General features: G+C 43.3%; 5 non-coding genes across 5 annotated transcripts; 2 read left to right on the forward strand and 3 right to left on the reverse strand.

Annotated features, from left to right (window-relative positions):
• Window positions 1–4,371: 4,371 nt before the first annotated feature.
• Window positions 4,372–4,445, reverse strand: trnai-aau (transfer RNA isoleucine (anticodon AAU)). Its single transcript has one exon. It is a non-coding gene; the product is annotated as a tRNA-Ile (tRNA).
• Window positions 4,446–5,275: 830 nt separating this feature from the next.
• On the reverse strand, window positions 5,276–5,347 carry trnag-ucc (transfer RNA glycine (anticodon UCC)). Its single transcript has one exon. It is a non-coding gene; the product is annotated as a tRNA-Gly (tRNA).
• A 2,249-nt stretch (window positions 5,348–7,596) lies between these two features.
• On the forward strand, window positions 7,597–7,678 carry trnas-cga (transfer RNA serine (anticodon CGA)). The gene has a single exon. It is a non-coding gene; the product is annotated as a tRNA-Ser (tRNA).
• Window positions 7,679–13,892: 6,214 nt separating this feature from the next.
• Window positions 13,893–14,034, reverse strand: LOC138232406 (U4 spliceosomal RNA). The gene has a single exon (XR_011187137.1). It is a non-coding gene; the product is annotated as a U4 spliceosomal RNA (small nuclear RNA).
• A 3,566-nt stretch (window positions 14,035–17,600) lies between these two features.
• On the forward strand, window positions 17,601–17,673 carry trnar-ccu (transfer RNA arginine (anticodon CCU)). Its single transcript has one exon. It is a non-coding gene; the product is annotated as a tRNA-Arg (tRNA).
• Window positions 17,674–18,305: the final 632 nt, after the last annotated feature.

An 18,305-nucleotide genomic window follows, 5' to 3' on the forward strand; every position in this document is an offset into this window, starting at 1 on the left:
GCCTGGAGCGAAAAGTACCATAAGCGTTCATTTTTGCAGCTACATGGACGTTCTGAATCGTTAAGAAAAAATGTTGTAAAACCAACAGAAAGCACAGACTGCTATAACTAGTCCTAGTTATATAACGATTTTAAGTATAATGATAAACTACTGCAAGGAATCGGTCCACCTGAGCAAACAGGATCGTAATGTTGACACTCAATAACGACACTGATATGTGCAGTTCCTGGACGGATAGCCCTCCTGCCCATCAAACAGACTGAGTGACTGTTCGTGTCATTTAGTGTTGTCTGACCATTGACAAAGTACAACTATTTTTTCAGGGCGCAAATTAAGTTATTTAATAACGTGGATTAAATAACTGGATGGCGTGGATTTTTGTCTTAAAGGAAACAGAAGTAGGAGATATATATATGTATGTATGTTTTTGGTGTTTTCCTTGTTTGTGAAATACATATACACACGCACGACACTAACATAAACACACCTCATAATAAAAGAGCAAAGCATTAAGTAGCAGGATTTAAAGGACGTTGAGACCCGAGAATCGCCCTGATTGAGCTCAGTGTGTAAGTCCACCCTGGAGCAAAAGCAGCGATGCTGGCATTCTGGGCATGGTGAATTACTGATCAAGAAAGGGGGTTTTCGAGGTCTCGTTCCTTACCTGTGAACAGTGTGGTGTAAGTCCTCTCTAAAGTCTCTGAGAGGCATTTAGATCTGGAGGTAACAGACGCCCTTGGCTGAATGAGTGCAGGAATGCACAGGTTTTTCAAGTGAAAGCATCCCCTTACTGTATGAGCTGTTACCTCACACACGACAAAAGTAAAAGAGACCGAACATGTGTACTAACTGATGGTTTGAGAAAGTGGTGGAAGGGTCCGTTTATATATCGGAAAAGTGTAAGTTGAAGGAAAAGAAGGAGAAAAATATGGGAAAAGCTGAGTTTGTCAGAGGGAGTCTGGGGCGAAGACACCTGTAAAATAAGCATATGCGTATTGATTGGCAAAAGCACAAGCATGTAGCTCCCACCCTGGTGCACGGCCGGCACCAGTGGTGGAAGATACATGAGAAAAAAAAGAAATTGGGATGTGACTTCTTAAGTGTGTTTACGGGGAAAACAAAAACCCGGAAGAAAAGATACTTTACTCGCTACGAAAGAGTATAAACAAAAGCGAAAAGAGGCAGTGCAGGAGAATCAGAAACTAAAAGAAGAATTAATTCCTGGTCGCACTGCACTAGTTAATGTGTTATATCCTGCTCTCCCATAGGGGAACAGACAGGCAGGAAATGAAAATAATTGGGATCAATTCCCACAGTGACCATATGGAGACGGGGGGTCTGGGTGGGATGACACCTGGTACGAGTGTGATAGAGACAGAACAGGAACTCCCTTCTTAAACAGAGGGTGCCTGCAGACCTGTACTCTCACCCTAAGTGGGAGAGGGCCTGATGTAGCGGGGGCTGGCGCTGTTGATGACAGCGTCACTCTAAGTGTCTCGCACCCCATCGAGGGGGTCCGTACTCGCACCTACCTTCCCTGATTCCCCCATACGATCAAATCCAAAACCGGAAGATATTGACTGGTGGGCTAAAGTACCGCACCCAAAATTAGGAATGCAGCGAACCTGGAGTGCACTTCAGGAATTAAAAGGATTCATGTAGAAGTAAAACAAGAATACAGCACATTGTAGTACGAAGAGAAAAATATATTCTCGATGTGTATGTGTGTTTTATGAATTTGTGTGCCGGCATGTATGTGTGTAACTGTGAGTTTTTGTATACTAAATGACGGTGTGAGTGTGTTTAGCCAGCGGGACTGGCTAGAGACGTAACTAAAGAGACTTGATGAAAATCAACTTAAGGAGATTGGAAAATATAAGAGCGTCTGAAACGTATAAGTACAGTACAGGTGGACGTAAAAGTAGTTAGATAAACAGTGTTTGTATTTTTATACAATTAGTTGCAATAGTGAAAACAATTTGGGTTTATTCGAATGTCTCAGACATGCTGAAACGCTGTAGGTTTAGAATCGAGACTGGGGAGAATAACGTCTTGTGAGAAGATCTGTTTACCTAACGATTAGATCCTGTAAATCCCTTGTAGCCTACCTAAGTCTGTCCCAGTCCAGTGGATTAAAATGTACTGTTAATGGAGTGTTGGTTTCTCTGTTAGGGGATACTGGAGCACTACTGTCATGCTTGTTTCACTCCTCTGTTCAACAGTGTGCTATAGAGTAATGTATATGGGGAGATGGCAGGAGGCCACAGGAGTATTGGGGCACCAAGTTTTACTTGCTGAGTACCAGATTTTAATGGGTGGTTTTATCCCAGATCTATTGGGTTGGAATATTATGCATTACAAAGAATGACTATCCAGAACAGGGTATCACGTGGCTTCAACTGACTGTGATCACTCAGTATGTTGATGGTATTCTGAGTGCTTCCCCTGACGAGGAAACCCACAAGTCTGAGTTGCTTCAGCTTTAGAGTGTCTAATATTAAGCAGTTATGATAAGGCCCTTTTGTGTCGAGCATTGTGTGATTTTAACAGGGCCAGGGTGCAATATTTTTACGGGGTGAGCACAACTTTTAACAGATCTGCTTAAGGGGGGAGTGCAGTACAAGGACAAGATTGCCTTGGTACCAGCAGCAAAAGCCGCCTGTAATAATTTGAAACAAGCTCTCTTACAGGTGCTGAGACTGGGGTTTCCTCAGATGGATCAACCATTCTTTGTATGTAAGTGTGGACAAAGGGTTCTGGGCAGCTGTGCTGACGCAGGAGCATGGAGGTAGGCACTATTATACCATTCGATACTGTAGCCAAAGGGTGGGGGACGGTGAAAATTGAAGAAAATGTAATACTGTTTACTGATGGGTCCTCTCTGATGCATGAGGGAGAACAGAGAACAGGCTGAGCCGTTACAACAGAATTCGAGGTGCTAACAATCGGAAAATGCCCCTCCACTGCCTCAGCACAGCAAGCCAGTTAAGAGCACTGATGGAAGATTGTAAAAAGAAAGATGTTAAAAGGTTACTGTATATGTATATAATGTATGTATTTGTTGCATGTAGGCCACAATTCTGGATGGCTATGGAGAAATAAGATTCTCTCACAACGGCAGGGACTCCAGTTAAGAATACTGGGCTTGTCTCTGAACTGATTTGTAGTTTTACAGCTGCCGACAGAAGCAGCTTGAGTAAGGTGTCAATAACACAATAAATAAAGAATTCCAGTAACTCAAGGTAACAACCATGCAGATGCAGATGCCAGACGAGCGGCACTGGGAGGGCAGGAGTCTGAGACCCCTGTGAAACCTCTACTGGGGAAAAGGGAGAATTCAGGTTGAGGCCTTTAATAGATGTTTAATAGTGGTTAGAACAAATGTGTAAAGAATGTGGGGTTGTATGATGATGTGATGTGGGCTGGCACATACCCAAGTGTATGATAAAGATGATCCCGTGGTACGGACTGCCCTGCCCCTTGGATACTGATCTAGGGGCAGACTACACTGGGAAGGTGTGCCAGGCTGTAATTGCCTCACTAGGGGTAAGTTGGAAGTCACATTGCCCCCATCACCCACAGTCTGAAAGACCAACTAAGGAAATATCAACTGAAGGGACACCGTGGGTAGATGCTCTACCTGCAGTCCTGTGCACCCCCAACATTCTTCTTTGCGCATCTGTGAAAGGTAAACTCTTGAGCAAACTCTGAACCAGCTCTAAGGAAACTAATCTGATTAGACGTTACTTTGACTCATCTTTTTACTCTCAGTGCTGGATTGCTCAAACTCCAGCTAGGGTTAGGTTTAACATTCCCACGCTACTTAGACACTTTGTTTACGCTCAGTGCTGGATTTTGGGAACTTCAGGACGAGTGGGAATTTTCTCCTATCTGTCAATTCTGTTTTGTTTTGGAGACTCTTGGCTGCCTATATTGTACAGTGCAGCGTGAAGGAAACATTTTCCAAAACTGTGTCAGCTCAAAAGTTGTAAGAAAACCTCTCCAGCTGCTTTACCTCTCTTCATTTTTGTCATTTAATGTGACAATCGATGTATAACTGGAGCCTCACATATGCAAATGGTGAGGCTCCAGTTCGACACCACTTTACAGTATATGACAAAAGCATGGCAGACTGTGCCGGACCAGCTGGTAACTTCCGCTTATTTTGACCATATTAAACATTGGAAATCTTCCCACTTGCATTTGTGACACTTGATTTTGGCTCCACCTAAGACACTCTTAAATCTTCAAACACTTTTCTCTTCTCCCGCAACACTCTTGTCTGTCGGCACTGTGTGGCAGCGTTGCAGGACAACCCATCTCACCACGGAAAGGAACCTAACAGCTTTGGTAAGAGAGGAGGAAAGGACATGGCCCGTACGGGGCTCGAACCCGTGACCTTGGCGTTATTAGCACCACACTCTAACCAACTGAGCTAACCGGCCTCGTGACAGTGCCCCTCTCTGTGCTGCAAAAAATCAAACTCAGGGAATTTCTTTTGTCCTCCTTTGAATAGAAAGCCGTGTAATTCAGTGTACGGGCTTTCTCATGCAGTTTCATGGTTTCACAGCATTATTCAGCTGATTTTAAATGTACCTAAAGGAGAAACATTATTGAAGACCATCAATTACCAAGAGCTTTTGTCAAAGGTTTTGGTGGTCATTTTTAATGACCACAGAGCACTATGACCTCAGTTTTACATCTCATCCAAAAGACAGCGCCCTTTTACAACACAGCTTCTCCGTCACTATATTGGGAGATTGGGACCCGCACAGACCTCAGGGTGAGCGCCTCCCCGCTGGCCCCATTAACACCACTTTCAGCTGGAAGCTTTGTTTTTCCCTGTAGCTCACCCTCATCCAGGTACTGACCTGGCTCACACCTGCTTAGCTTCAGTGGGTTTTCAGTTGCGAGTTGCAAAAGTTGGGATGCAAGTGATGGAGCCGTTCGCTGCAAAAGCCACTGCATTGGCCAGGAATCGAAACCAAGCCTCCTGCGTGGCAGGTGAGAGTTCTAACAATGAACCACCAATGCTCAATGCCTGTACCTTCAAAAAAGACGCTTTTTTGGTGCTGTGTGCAAAAAGCGTCGACATCTACTTCCAGCTGCAAAATGCCATCCGCGGACGCTGTGAATTTATTTATTTAGACACCGCTCAGAATCCCCTGTAAGATTCTCCTTCAATTCCGTTTTGCAGTGCTTTAGCTCTTTCAAAAGGCTTCGCTTTGCTAGTCACAAGCCAAGGCTTGTGACAGCATTTGAAAACACTTGCCACTGCGTTGGCCGGGAATCGAACCCGGGTCAACTGCTTGGAAGGTAGCTATGCTCACCACTATACCACCAACACATGCCCGGGGGAACCCTCCAGGACACCACCAGAGAATGCTCACGATTTCAGAAGCTGTCTCCGGGACGTGCTGATTCCACACATCCTGAATAAATCATGTTATTGTTAGTTGCTGTAGCTAGACGTTCAAATGAGTTTCATGGCCAGATGGACTGTTTCCTCAAGTGGTATAGTATTGCAGTAAGACAGCACGATGCCTGCAAGACTATGTCACGCTAAACGCCACAGATTGTGTTTGTCCGTTCGTGTCAGTCGTCCTGCAGCCACGGGAAGTGGGACACAAACATGCTGCAATGCTTTCAAGACATTAGGATTTGTTTGTGCAACATCCGAGAAGAGTACTTGTGGCTTGAATGTGACTGAGCAAGGTGTTTAAAGACAGAGACTGAAAACTGTTAAAGGATGAGTCAAAGTAACGTCTAATCGGATTAGTTTCCTTAGAGCTGGTTCAGAGTTTGCTCAAGAGTTTACCTTTCACAGATGCGCAAAGAAGAATGTTGGGGGTGCACGCTTCAAGGCGCCTTACAGCTGTAGGTAGTGATTTCAGACGATTCGTGGCGTGTGCTCATTCCCATATACCGTACGCCCCGGGGTGCAGTGCTAGGATGACGTACAATACTGCTTGGACACGTAACGGCGTTATATGCAAGTGCGGGACGTGAGGGTTTTGCGTTTGTTCGTTTTGTTTTGCTCTGCTTTGCTTTGTTTTGCTTTCCATCGCGTTGGTAAGAGCGTAAATAAAAAGGCGATTCCTGTGTCGACCACTAATGTAAGAGCTATTTCAAGTGCGCCGTGGTGCGGCTTTTCAAATGCTTAACAGGATGATTTTGCATGCACGCGTGCTTTCATGCAGTCGTGTGTGCAACCATGTCTGCTTACGTGCAAACGGGCGTGGTTTCATGTATGCAAAAAACTTTCCTGGGCTCTTCTGAAGCACATAAAATTATTTGGAGATATACATTTCTCTTATTTCCCTCTTAGGCTCTAGAATTGATAACTTTTTTTTCATTTTTGGCATTTTTCATCATTTTCCAGAAAGTGGTTGCAAGCCCGATATCATGCGAAGAAACTTCAGGATTCGGGGATCAGTCAATGGATTTTCTTCAAAGTTGGATTTTTGCACTCTGTGGACACAGAGATGTTGTTCTATAATGGTTTTTTTTTTTCAAATTTAAAAATATCATTTTTTCATGGAGCTTTGAATGGGATGGATTCACCCTCCTTTAGCTAGGACAGAGCTCCAGGAGCCTGGGTAGGATTCTAGCTTTCTCCCCTTGCAGGCACCTGGCACAGAAGACAATATTTTTTTCCTTAAAATCTTTTTTTTTGTGTTCCTTGTTGTTCCAAACTTAATTTTAATCACTTTTAATTAGAGATTTTATTAAAAATAGTGCAATAAATGACTAATTTCACAAAAATTAATGTAATATAAAACGGATGTTTTCAACTTTATTGTAGTGTTTTAGAAACTAATATGTCTTCAAAAATGGTTGTTTTTCACTCCTATGAATGAAAACTGTTGTTATATGATGTTTTTTTTTCAAATTTTAAATGATCATTTTTTCATGGAGCTTTGAAGGGGATGGATTCACCCTCCTTTAGCCAGGACAGAGCTCCAGGAGCCTGGGTAGGATTCTAGCTTTCTCCCCTTGCAGGCACCTGGCACAGAAGACATCATTTTTTTCCTCTTGCTCAGGGCCGCTGGAATGCAGGTAGATTCTTTTCAACATGCTTTTACATAATATGTTGTAACAATGATTTCAAAAAGAAACTACAGAAGCCTTACAGATTAAAAATATCTCACCTTGTGCTCATTTCCCTCTATTCCCCGTGTTGCAGTGGTGGGATGACGTAAATTACTGCTTCGACACGTAACGGCATTATAATCAAGTGCAAGAGCTGAGGGCTTTAGTTTTGTTTCGTTTTCCATGGCGTTCGTAAGCGCGCAAATCAAAGGCAATTCCTGCGTCTAACACGAATGTAAATGCTTTTGAAAGTGCAGTGTGGTGCATTTGTGGTTTGTTGATGTTTTTTCTGTCTGCCAAAGTTGCATTTTGACATCCGGACGGGGAGACTTTATCATTTGAACGTGAAGCCAGCCTTAAACCCTCTGAGGCGTGTCTGTCTGCCGGCACGTATTTTGTGAAAGGTATTTTTTTTTTAACGGAGAGCGACTTTGAAAACGTTTCCGCAGCCACCTCGCACTCCGTGTTAGATTATAGGAGGAATGCGGCAGCGGCGAGCTCGCTGTAGTCGTGGCCGAGTGGTTAAGGCGATGGACTCGAAATCCATTGGGGACTCCCCGCGCAGGTTCGAATCCTGCCGACTACGGCGTCTGCCGCACGTCGCTTTGTGCCTGCGCTGAAAAGGTGTAGTGCCGCTTCTCCTTTCCTCGTGCTATAAAAACGCTAAATCGCTTGTCCCCGCTGCCATGGAAATCAATTCTTCAGGTAACCACACACTTTGTGTTCGCACCTCTGGTGCTCTACTTATGCCTTTGAAAACCTAATGAATAAAGCTGAAAGAATCGACACAATATGTAGGTGCTCGTAAAGCACGCAGTAAAGAACTGTTAACAGCAAGGGTTTCAGTGGGTTAACTGAGGAGAAGGCGTGATCGCTAATTGTTGACTTTGTATTTGGTGTTAGAAACACTCTTACTGTGCATGACGTGCAACAAATGTAGCCACAGAAATTGCATCACGCTTTCATGTATGCTATTGCAGACACCAACGTTGCCTAGATAGAAAACCGAAATAGCCGTGGGTTTGCTTGCTGGTCTGAAGGATCTCTCTTCGAATCTCTATCATTTGTCAATGGAAGTAAAAGGCGCTGCAATCTCATACGTTCAGAATCAAACTCGCAGCTGTTGTTCGACTTTATTTCTTGACTAATTACAACTGAGTGTTGCATGAGCAGTTACGTAAACTTGTCTGGTATATTTGAACACAGATGCCGTTCTTCAATTAAAACTAACAGTACATTGTCAGGGACATTCAGTTCTATAAAAACAAGAGACAGACAAGAGAATATTTCTACCTTTCATGTGGAGTACGTGTTGACTTACTGATCGGAATAATTGAAAAGTTCGGGTCATAGCCGATGCAGTGCGTGCTAATTAGAACAACAGCAACGCTGAGCTCTCAGCACCGTACTGAGCCCAGGTGTTTTTCTAAAGCTGTCAGGTGCAGTTCATTTACAGTACGCCCCGTGTCTCAACGGTAGGACGGAGTCAAATACTGCCTCGACACGCAACAGCATTATAATAAACCGCAGGACTTGAGGGCTGTTCTCTTTGAATGTTCCAAGGCATTCGTAAGAGCGTAGGTCAAGGGCCATTCGTGCATCTCCTGTAACTCGAGTAAAAATGCTATTCAAAGTGCAGTGACTGAAATCGTCGTCCACATGTCTCCGTTGTTGATTTATTTCTGTCTAAGAAAGTTCTATTTTCATGTCCGAACGGGGAGACTTTATCATTCCAACTTGAAGCCACCCTTAAGTACTCTGAGGTGTGTGTCTGCTTACACGTATGGCGTAAAAGGTTTCTTAAACGGAGAGCGAACTTGAAAAAAGTTGCCGCCGCCGCCGCCTCGCACTCCCTGTTCGATTGTAGCAAGAAGCCAACAGCTGGCGTATTTACTGTAATCGTGGCCGAGTGGTTAAGGCAACAAATTTGAAATCTGTTTGGGTCTCCCTGCGCAGGTTCAAATTCTGCCGACTACGGTGCTCTCGTGCGTGCATGAAAAAGGACCAGCGCTGTTTTGTTTTCGCTGGGACCTTTAACACTCTAAATCGCCTAGACCCACTGCCTTGGAAATCGATTCTTCAGCACCCACGAGTGACGCTTTGCAGCTGGACGCAGATAACGATGCTTTTCTGCAACGAGCTTTCCAGCTGAATTTTCTCGGCAGCTCCATACTGAACCTGTTCTCCATTGCAACATAGCGGAGGCTCGTCACGTCTATAGCAAGGCTGTGTAGGACCGCATACGCCACAGTGACTTGTACACAGACCACATGAAAGGCAAGCAAAATACACTTTTAAAATTCCAAAGACTCACAAGGTCAGAGGAACAGCGATGACCTGAACAGATCTGTTACAGAAGTCTAGGTTGACCTTTTTAGAGCTGTAATTGCATTTTTGTTTAATAGAAGATCACATCTACTCGCATGTACCAGCACCTTACAGTTTATTGATGTTAATTCTATTTAAGTAATAAGATTGCTAACGATGTTTGACTTTAGCCGGTGTTTTTTAGAACAAATTGCTTACTCTTCTGTAAGGAATACGCAGTACGTGCCTTTGTCAGTCATTGCTCACCATACCTGTAACTTTCTTATCTAACTCACTTCCTCAAATGGTGAAGGTCCACAAACATAAATGAAAAAAAGCCTTGTTGTAGATGAGGTGCACAAAAAAGCAGCCCCTGATAGTGTATAACACATTTGTACTATTGCAGAGACACATGTAACATATATATATATTGTATATATATATGAAACAGAAATAGAAACAGAAACAGGAATCGCTTACTCACCTGGAGAATCTCTGTAGGAATATCTAGCATTTATCAATGGAAATAAAAGCTGCTTTAATACAGTGCATGTTCAAACTCAAACCCTCAGCTGCTGTTCTTGTTTGTTTTGGGACAAATTGCAACTGAGCATCGCATGAGCCGTTACGTACCCTTATCTGTTAGGGAATTTCAAGGGAGGAGTTAGGTCAGAATGGGTAGGCTGCAAAACAACAAGTAAAGATTTATTCCAAGATGAAACGTTGTGGCGATTTTCTTATCTTTTCAGCATGGACTAAACTTTTACGTGTTCCTTATATGCTATATATGTATATATTAGCACCAATGTCGTTCTTAAAAACTAACATGAAATTGTCAGGGACATTCAGCTATATACAAAGACGAGACAGACAAAGTAATAATTCTGTATTAACGTGGCCTACATATTGACGCAATGATCGAACTAACTGACATGTTCTGATTCAGATCTCCTGCAGTTCATGCCAATTAGAACAATAGCAATGCTGAGTCCTCCCCACCCTACTGAGCACAAATTCAGCTGCTCTCCAGTTCTGTTCTGCATGTTTTTTCATTGCAATTGAGCTTGGAGCTGGAGATGATCTCCATACAGTTCTGTGTTAACTAGCCCGCACTTGCGTGCTAATTTACGGGTTGTGGCAAATGCTTTTCTATAGTTCATATACATGACGGCAACCTGTTACCGAGGAACCTGAGAGGTTTAAAAGCCTCACGAGCCAGGCAGGACTCAGACCTACAATCTTCTGATCCAAAGTCAGGCGCGTTATCCATTACGCCACTGGCCCATAGAACATGCGCTTGCACTCCACCACAGAGAGCTCTACACTGCTACTAGTAGTACACTTCCCCATCTAAATTTTCACAGCAAGAAACTTGTGTTTCCTACTATTTTTATCAGGTTTAAAATGTCATCTCCTTAAAACAAAAAAAGTGTTGATGTGTCGTGCTGAAATTCCGATTGATTTTGAATTCAAAGAAAAAAGGTTTTCTTCCAAAACACCATGAAATTGTCACATCATGCAGACAATAGGTGTATTCCATGTTGAAAAGAGAAGAAAGAAAACCATGGAGCCTTTTACAGGTGTGAGGCTTCTTCAGGTGTGAGAAGACCTCACAGCTGAAACGCTGTGTTTCCGTTCTTCTCTTTTCAGCATGCAATAAACCTATTACTTGTTCCTTTGCAGCCGAGGCATGCTGACGTAGCTACCCAGCTGAACATCTTGCAGACTCTACAGTACTTCTCTCCTGTAGAAGTAAAGCAGGGCTTGCTGGGTGAGCTTTTGCTCCGGTAAATTAGGTCACGTGTCATGTTAAATCACTTCTTCTAAACACAACATTTGCTGGTGCTAGCTTTCCCCATGAAAAGAGACATTTCCCTTACAGTACATGACATATCGTTTTTATTCTATCAATAAATATAGAAATTAAACAAAAGAAAAAATGGTGTCGCCAAAGAATGCACAGCTCTGTCGCCTTGGGGAGGTGTCAAGGGCATTGAGCTCCTTGGACATGAAAAGTGCCCAATAAATGCCATTTCTCATCATTTCTCTTGGCGTCAGTTCTGCTATTAAATGGGAAAGAGGCAACGGGCTCAGAGATTATGTTAAGTGCACACCGAGCGCAGATGTGTCCAAGTGTCTGTAAAAGTGCGGTGCTCCCTAGTGGCTTAAAGTGCCTGCCTAGTAAGCAGGCGATCCTGGGTCTGAATACCAGCTGTGCCTCTCTCCGTGTCTTGTTGTGCCAAATGTATCATTTCAGACAAACATGTACAGCTTTGTTCAGTTTAATGCAAGAATTCATTTCCTTTCTGGAATAACTTGTTTTTGAAGAAATCCATACATTTTGTGAAAGATGAAATCCATTTCTTGGTTGTCAGTGAAAAATTATTGCTGGCTACGAGAAGCGCAAACGATTGTTTTCTTTGACCATAAACCTGCAAATGTAGGGAGCACAAAAGACCGTCAGACTCTGTGGTGCAATCGGTTAGTGCATTTGGCTGTTAACTGAACAGTTGGTGGTTCAAGCCCCTCCAGTATGCGTGTCTCAGTTTTTCCAATGTAAACATCATCACCATCGCTAAAGAAGATGGCGCAGAAGGCTCCACAGCCGAAACGTTGTGCTTCTTTTCTTCTCTTTTCAGCATGGAGTAAACCTTTGCTTTATCCTTTGCAGCCTAAGCATGCTGACGCAGCTACCTTTCTCTTAACGCGCCTCAATCATTATTCACCAAAACGATCAGCAGAATAAGTCGCCTTTGTGGTGATGTCACTCCTCTGCTTCACAAATGTCCTTAGTGACGGGCCATTTCTTTCTGCCATTTTTCCGGAGCGGTTATTGATTGCTCCATCATTTCCCTCTTACTTTCCATCACTAGATTGAAAAAAAAAACAGAAAGAGGCTGACAGGACGACAATCAAATTGCAAAAACTCATCAAAGCACTCGATAGAGTATTTGAATCCACAAGTAGCTACGAGCAACTTTGTCCTGGCTTGCATGAAAGTCGGAAAATGTCAAAAAGAAAAAGATGGTGGCTTTTTCATATTCGTTCTTTTATTTTTAGTTCGTTGCTTCTTCTGTCCATTGTCCTCCTGCCTGGCTCTTGACCTGTTTGAACGCACACAGTAGACTTTCATGCAGGGGATTTGTCCTGAGCCTCTGTGAAAGACCCACCCACCCCCATAAATAACTGCTCTAGAAACACATGAATGCAAAACTAAACCACAGCTTAAAGAGGAGCTTGTCATGACCGCCAGGCAGTTAAGACCAACTCTTAAGCGATCTAATCAGCACCAGCAGTGGGTGATTATTAACAAACGCCGCCGCACGAGTTAACCCACCTGCACACACTCCACCGTGCGGTACGCAGTGCTATTTTTACCATCTTTACCTGCTTCCCGCTGGTATTGAGTCTACTCCTTGAGAGCTCTACCTGGCGTTTTTTCCATTACCTCGTTTATTCTGGATATTGGACTCCCCTTCTGCCTTTTTGACTTTGGACCTCGCCTCTCACCTCGGACTGTTTGCCACCAGTGTTCTCCCTGGATTACGACTTACCTTACGCCTCTTGACAACGAAACAAAGCAAAGCAGAGCAAAACAAAACGAACAAACGAAAACCCTCACGTCCCGCACTTGCATATAACGCCGTTACGTGCCCAAGCGGTATTGTACGTCATCCTAGCACTGCACCCCGGGGCGTATGGTATATGGGAACGAGCACACACCACGAATCGTCTCGAATCACTCCCTACAGCTGTAAGGCACCTTGAAGCGTGCGCCCCCAACATTCTTCTTTGCGCATCTGTGAAAGGTAAACTCTTGAGCAAACTCTGAACCAGCTCTAAGGAAACTAATCCGATTAGACGTTACTTTGACTCATCCTTTAAGGGACCCTTGTTAATTGGAGAATCCAATGATTTCGAATGAATTCTGTATGCGTTAAAAGACAGCTATACACAGAAAACATGCAGGACACTTCTCATGATGTTTCCCGAGCCGAAACACAGTGCGTTTTTCCAAGCCATCTGACAAAGCCCGCCCACTGAAAACTGCAGCAGATCGTGTAAAGACGTTCAACTTTGTAACTACTGCACGCACGCACAGGAAGCAGAATAAATTCCTCTTTTCAAACTGTCAAAGGTTTGCTTTGCGAACACTGCAGGACATCGCACAATCGCTTTTGAACGGGGATAAACGATTTCTTATGGGGCGCAGTAAGTACAGACGTTTAAAAAGCTCCACTCATGCCGACGATGCAGCATGAAGAAGCGCAACCCAACGTTTGACAGACAAAAGCCGGGCGCCGCTACGAGCAATATGAAATCAAACTGACAGCACACGGCGTTTCGCGCTGACACAAAAGTAATCTCGACAGACGCTGTTCTCTGCATAACGCTGAAAGAGCTAAAGAGCGTTTCTGTTGAGACGTAACAAGCTCGTTTCTTTCTACCATGATGTCACCATGACAAAATCTGTCTTTAAACACCTTGCTCAGTTTCTGACGAGACTGTCAAAAATTGCTTTCGCCGATTCTATTGCAAACCGGTGGAAGCGGGGTATTGGGAAAAGTTTTCAACTAGCAATAATCGCGCCTCGGCTAAACCTCACAGGCTCCGATACTGCCACTGCGCAAAGCTGACGGTTGCCAGGCAACCGCGGGGATCCTATGGAAATCGTTATCAATCGTCTCATGGCATGTCGTTGCTGTAACGCTTCATATTTGTCGTCTTCTTCTTCTAGCTTGAGGTTTTGAAGAATTTCATGACAGACAAGGGCTCCGTCGGGAACAAAGGGCGTTGTGAGAAAACCGTTGCTTATTTTCAGCAGCAGAAATACAACCCTTTAAATACAAGATGAGAGAACAATGACGAAGGGCATGCCGGGAGGAACTCATGCACTACAGAGGAAAGGGGGCGGGCATGTACAGTTCACATTCAAGCCACAAGTACTCTTCTCGGATGTTGCACAAACAAATCCTACCGTCTTGAAAGCATTGCAGCATGTTTGTGTCCCACTTCCCGTGGCTGCAGGACGACTGACACGAACGGACAAAGACAATCTGTGGCGTTTAGCGTGACATAGTCTTGCAGGCATCGTGCTGTCTCACTGCAATACTATACCGCTGGAGGAAACAGTCCATCTGACCATGAAACTCATTTGAACGTCTAGCTACAGCAACTAACAATATCATGATTTATTCAGGATGTGTGGAATCAGCACGTCCCGGAGACAGCTTCCGAAATCGTGAGCATTCTCTGGTGTCGAACTGTGTGTCGAACTGGAGCCTCACTATTTGCATATGTGAGGCTCCAGTTATACATCGAGTGTTACATTAAATGACAAAAATGAAGAGAGTTAAAGCAGCTGGAGAGGTTTTCTTACAACTTTTGAGCTGACACAGTTTTGGAAAATGTTTCCTTCACGCTGCACTGTACCACATAGGCAGCCAAGAGTCTCCAAAACAAAACAGAATGGACAGATAGGAGAAAATTCCCAGTCGTCCTGAAGCTCCCAAAATCCAGCACTGAGCGTAAACAAAGTGTCTAAGTAGCATTGGAATGCTAACCCTAACCCTAGCTGGAGTTTGAGCAATCCAGCACTGAACGTAAAAAGATGAGTCAAAGTAAAGTCTAATCGGATTAGTTTCCTTAGAGCTGGTTCAAAGTTTGCTCAAGAGTTTACCTTTCACAGATGCGCAAAGAAGAATGTTGGGGGTGCACGCTTCAAGGCACCTTACAGCTGTAGGGAGTGATTCGAGACGATTCGTGGCGTGTGCTCTTTCCCATATACCGTACGCCCCGGGGTGCAGTGCTAGGATGACGTACAATACCGCTTGGGCACGTAACGGCGTTATATGCAAGTGCGGGACGTGAGGGTTTTCGTTTGTTCGTTTTGTTTTGCTCTGTTCTGCTTTGCTTTGTTTTGCTTTCCATCGCGTTGGTAAGAGCGTAAATAAAAAGGCGATTCCTGCGTCTACCACTAATGTAAGAGCTATTTCAAGTGCGGCGTGGTGCGGCTTTTCAAATGCTCAACAGGATGACTTCGCATGCACGCGTGCTTTCATGCAGTCGTGTGTGCAACCATGTCCTCTTACGTGCAAACGGGCGTGGTTTCATGTATGCAAAAAACTTTCCTGGGCTCTTCTGAAGCACATAAAATTATTTGGAGATATACCTTTGTCTTGTTTTCCTCTTAGGCTCTAGAATTGATAACTTTTTTTTCATTTTTGGCATTTTTCATCATTTTCCAGAAAGTGGTTGCAAGCCCGATATCATGCAAAGAAACTTCAGGATTCAGGGACCAGTCAATGGATTTTTTTCAAAGTTGGATTTTTGCACTCTGTGGACCAAGAGATGTTGTTCTATAATGTTTTTTTTTTCAAATTTAAAAATATCATTTTTTCATGGAGCTTTGAAGGGGATGGATTCACCCTCCTTTAGCCAGGAAAGAGCTCCAGGAGCCTGGGTAGGATTCTAGCTTTCTCCCCTTTCAGGCACCTGGCACAGAAGACATCATTTTTTTCCTTAAAATCTTTTTTTTTGTGTTTCTTGTTGTTCCAAACTTAATTTTAATCACTTTTAATTAGAGATTTTATTAAAAATAGTGCAAAAAATGACTAATTTCACAAAAAATAATGTAATATAAAACGGATGTTTTTAACTTTATTGTAGTGTTTTAGAAACTAATATGTCTTCAAAAATGGTTGTTTTTCACTCCTAGGAATGAAAGCTGTTGTTATATGATGTTTATTTTCAAATTTAGAAAAATCAAAGGATTCTAGCTTTCTCCCCTTGCAGGCTTCGGACACAGAGAACCTCATGGTTTTCCTAAAAATCATTTTTTTTATGTTCCCTGGTGTTCCAAACTTAGTTTTAATCAATTTTAATTTGTTATTATGTTAAAAACAGGGTAATAAATTTCTAATTGGACTATAAATAATGTCATATTGTGTGCTATAAAACTGATGTTTTCAACTCTATTCTAGAATCAACTAATAGAGAATTGAAATTATAAAAGGGCATAAGAAGACATTACCAACAACGACCACAAGATGGAGATATTGTCTAGAGATTACCAACAACGACCACAAGATGGAGATATTGTCCAAAGAGACAAGAAGGGCAAAGCCGCGATAAGGTAAAATCATTTTTGAAAGAGATTGCTGTCAGAATGCACATCCGTATCCCAGACAGAATCTCTAGTAAAATATGATCATTTGTGAAACAGGCAAATGAGTGTCTGCTACAATATGATTGCTACATATCTGCATTTGTTGGTTTTTAAGGAGTAAGAGTCCAGGGGGTTTAAACCTGCGATCCAGTGTGTTGAAGTATTTCACAAAACTACCCCTAGCACATCAGGAAATAAATCCTCATAATGATTATTGCCCTGGGCATGTACCAAAAAATTAGTGAGCATATATATATATATCACTGTGTTGAAGCTAGAGAGACAGAATACCTGCAAACACATCCTAAATACAGTGTTCCTGCACCTTTGATCTCATCCAGAATGTATCGTTTTTTGAAAGGGATTGCTGTCAGAATGCACAACTGAATCCCAAACAGAATCTCTAGTCAAATATGATCATTTGTGAAACAGGCAAATGAGACTCTCAGGTGCCCATTGCTCATTTTCAGAAACATTTATGCAATACTTTCACCATGCGTTGAGCAATAGGGATTAAAGATACCAGAGGTAAGGTTTAAAAGTGATTCTGAGGTGCAACACATCAGCGATACAGCTAGACATCTGAAATGCGGGGTTTGAGAGCCCTTCAGGGAACACCGTACCCTAAAGTCAGGGAGCTCAGAGGTGACTTGTTCGGCTTTCAAATCATCTCTCCGTGGAAGCGCTGAGATGCAGCTGTTTAAGGCTTAGAAGCAGCTGACTGTTTCACTACCTAGCTGATCACTGTCAGTCAGGGAGCTCAGAGGTGAAAAGCCTGTCTGAGAGACAATTCGCCATCGATCAGTTCAATATGTTCCGTACCAGCTCGGCGCACCTGAGATCATCCTGAGATAGCCGTGTAGCTCAGATGAGTGAGAGCGTGTGTGTGTGTACCACCGTGATTGGATGCCGGTCCTTCTCAGGTCACAGTAAACCTTCTGCTGCCTAACTTCCCTAATTTTGGGGATCCCTTTGAAAAAGCAAAGGAAAACAAAACTGGCTCTTCATCAGCGTGATCGACCTCATCTAGTGTGCCCCAGTGGCCTAATGGATAAGGCACTGGCCTCCTAAGCCAGGGATTGTGGGTTCAAGTCCCATCTGGGGTGCTCCTGTCCCATTTTGAGCATACAAATGTCCTTGCAATTTGCAAAGCTGCAACCCCACCTTACTCAGTGAGCGTCTCTGCTTTTCTCTCACATAGAGTTGGGAGAAAAACTTTTGTAAACAGCCCTTCGGAATGATGTGGATTTCTGCATGAATGGCTCCTAACATGTGATCTTATCTTTATCTAAGTCATAATAATTAATAAAGAGAGTCTGATTTAACAAACAACACACGCCCAACATTTGACATTGCTGTTTCTTTATTGACCAAATGGTTTAAACAATCAAGGTCATTGATGGAAAAAGTACGTGAACCCTTATATTAAGGAGCTAGTGGAACCTCCTTTATGACAAAAACCTCAACCCCCACTTTCTGTAGCGGCTGGTCAGACCTGAGCAGCGGTTAGGAGGTATTTTGGCCTATTCGTCTATGCAAAACTGTTTCAGTTCATGTATATTTTTGGGATGTCTTGCGCTGAACGGCCTGCTTCAGATCACGCCACAGCACTGCAATGGGATTGGGGTCAGGACTCTTACTTGGCCATCCCAAAATACGGAATTTCTTCTGTTTCAGCCACTCTGTTGTTGATGTACTCCTTTGTTTTTGTCATGTTGCATGACCCAGCGTCTTTCGA

The sequence above is a fragment of the Lepisosteus oculatus genome, unplaced genomic scaffold (assembly GCF_040954835.1).
Source record: "Lepisosteus oculatus isolate fLepOcu1 unplaced genomic scaffold, fLepOcu1.hap2 HAP2_SCAFFOLD_63, whole genome shotgun sequence".
Taxonomy (NCBI): Eukaryota; Metazoa; Chordata; class Actinopteri; order Semionotiformes; family Lepisosteidae; genus Lepisosteus; species Lepisosteus oculatus.